General features: G+C 43.4%; 1 protein-coding gene across 1 annotated transcript in view; it reads right to left on the minus strand.

Moving 5' to 3' along the window:
- Positions 1–3,077, minus strand: part of ptprdb (protein tyrosine phosphatase receptor type Db) — a gene marked incomplete in the record, with an annotated part of 146,898 nt that overhangs the window by 143,567 nt on the left and 254 nt on the right. The window contains 1 exon segment of the mRNA XM_035660027.1: positions 2,843–2,957.

Below are 3,077 nucleotides of genomic sequence, written 5' to 3' on the forward strand. Positions count from 1 at the left end.
GGGGGGGGGGGGGCTCAACTGTATTTGGCAAGGGAAGAAGGGAGGGAGAGAGAAAGAGAGAGGGAGAGAGAGAGTGTTTTCATCTCCCTCTCTTGGAAAAACATCTCATTTTGGGATGAATCAGATTTAGAAAGGGTGTTAGGAGGTTGAGGCGCAGCTAAAATCCTAACTAACTTCAACCTCGTTATCACTGGCTCTCTGGTTTTGTGCCAACACACCAGGGCTGTCCCTGCTAAAACTGTGTGCTCGCCTGTGTGTTTGTACTCAAGATATTTTTAAGCCCAAGGCCACGTACTGTATGAAAGAATGGGTGGAAACGTCCAAGACACAATAAGGTTTTACCTAAGTGTGTAGGCAAGTGAGACTGCAGCCCTGCCTCAATGTGTTTTGGGTATTTTTGAAAAAGTGTCGAACGCTTTGTTTGTCATGTTAGTCCATGTTAAAAATTAGATAATGTGCGTAAGAAAATTTGAGTGTGTATGTGCCTGTTATGTGTGATTTAGTAAGTGTGCGTCTGATAGAACAGACAACAACCGGAGAAAAGAAAAAAAAAACACACACGCACAATCTGTCACATGGAAAAATCAGGATTGGCTGTGTGTGCCGCTACCATTTTGCACGGACTGTCATGTTCTTAAGACTGCGATGATGCTGCCAGCCCACTATCTTAACAACAAATACAAGTAGATCCATTCTTTCATGCTGTCCAAAGATGACTTGCATGCTTCTTGTAAAAGCCCTTTAACCCGGTGTTTGCCTTTGCTCCGATGTAACTCACACAACTCTTAGAGTGAAGAGCATTCTGGGAAATCAAGTCCTTTTGATTTTGCTGTGGCATAACTGCAGCACTGGAACACCATGACGTAATGCACCTAACTACCTACTTTATTATCAGTTATCAGGGATAATCAAAAGATTGGCATTGTAACTATCATTAACCAGAACACTGTCATCATCTTGACTGCCATCAGCGACGCCATATCAGCACATCATCTGAGAATACATCATCTCATTTTCACCTGACAAGAAACTGATGGGGGTCGCCAGGGTTTAAATGATTGGTTCATTGCATGATTGCCTGGCTGTGTCTACGATGAGGTTAAAAATCTCTACTGAATCATTTGTGTGAATCCCAGTCTGACACTCACTTTAAGAGAGTACTGGAGCTACATTGAGGAGGGATGATATGTTTTTACTTTTTACCTTTAGCTAGAAACCCCAAATAAATTCTGATTATTAAACATCACTCACTGGTGTAGCGCATAATTTTATCATTTCTTTCTTTCTGCACTCTCACCTTAGCTTTTACCTGCAAATACCTGAGCGGAGAGACATTGCAGTGAACCCTCAACTGCTGTCCAGCAATCTCCTCTCAAGTTACCTGCGTTATAAGCCCCGTTCACTTGCATTTAAGTCGGTGTTCTTGTTCGGTCAATCCTCTATTCTCTTAGCCTCCTCTTGTTTGTCTTGCTGTTGTACAACTAAGCTAAAATAAGCAGTGGCCTTCGTTCATATAAACCACACGCTTGTGACAAGCATGTCAAAGCCAGAAGAACCTACTGTACCGTGTATCAGTGAGGGCCCTGACAGCTAAATATATAAATATATAAGCTAAAAGAAAAACTGCTTACATGGGTTTTCCTCTTCCTCCAATACTTTGAGTTAGCATAATCTCTCTCCCTCTCTCTGTCCCTCTTTTCTTTTTGCTCACTTATTCTTTCCTTGCATACACATGACTGAGCAGAGCTGACACACACACTCACACACACACATTCCTGGGTACATGTTTCACAATGACGGTCCCTTACTGTACATGGACAATAAAACACATCACAAACTACTCAAACAACCTCCACAGGCACTTTGTCATGTCCTGTGTGTCTCTTACGGCTTCTCAATCTGCCCTTGATGACACCGCTTATGAGCCTTTAAGCGGCCCTCTGTTGTGCATGGGCTGACAGATCGAGTTGTCATTACATTAAGTAGGGACTCTCTATTAGTGCAAATGGTGGCACATAACCAGATAATCGGCTGTGGACAGCAAGTGTGGCTATGTGGGAGGTGAGATGCTAACGGATGGTGTGTGGGAGAGTAATGTTTTATGTTGGAGGAAGTGTGATATCTCCATTATAGACAAGCTTAATTGATAAACAGGACAATAAAAGCAGCAAATGGCCCCATAGATTTCTGCCTACAGCACAGCCAGCAGTACTGTAGGATGTCACTATACATATATATATTTATATCCATATATATAAAGGGGAGTAATGGCACTGACAACAATAGCATATTAAGTAGAGGCTTTAGAACAATATCAGACAATGTCATCATTGTAGAGAAATAAAAGACTAATAAAACCCCTCTCATAAAAGGAGGGAAGCAACGCTTCCCTGAGGGATCCCTCAAATGTTTCTTTCTTCTCACACTCCTCACTCCTCTCACCTAATCTCTCCCCCACTCCTTCACCCTCGCCGGCTGTATTTTACTCTCTCTTCTCCCTCCGTGATAGGAATACTGACTGATAATTGTCACAAATGGCCACGTTTAATTCCCATGCATAATAAGCGAGAACTTCGCTGCCATGGGGTAAAAAAAAAAAGCTTGTGCCGCCACGCTGTCTTTTCGAGCTCCTGAAAGCAAGCAACCGAAATGCTTCTTTCAGTGTTTCATGGCAATAATTTCAAAGAGGATAAAAGTGCAAGGGACATTCAGACGCGCCCGTTCCTAAATCAGCACAACAAATCAGAAAGGAGCACTTTCAAATGTTTGCCGGAGAATGCAAAGGATGTAAAAATAAATAAATAAATAAATAAAGCAACAATTTTGGCCAAAGTGTGCTCACCAGAATATCCGGATCAGAGCTCGGTGTACGGAGAATCCCGAGGAGTTTCCTCTGTCTTTCTTCACCCCAAGTTGAAGACAGCGATCAGACGCGCGCTCCCACAGTCCCGACTCAACTGCAAAGAGGAAAAAGGTAAGACCACATAGAAAGGAAAGCACGCCAGGCTACAGACTCTCTCATCCCGGGCGGCAATCGAGGTCAACCCCCCCACCCCCCTTCTCTCACCCACCCACCC

Source organism: Morone saxatilis, unplaced genomic scaffold (genome assembly GCF_004916995.1).
Source record: "Morone saxatilis isolate NCDOM2014 unplaced genomic scaffold, NCSU_SB_2.0 Contig17, whole genome shotgun sequence".
NCBI classification, from domain to species: Eukaryota; Metazoa; Chordata; class Actinopteri; family Moronidae; genus Morone; species Morone saxatilis.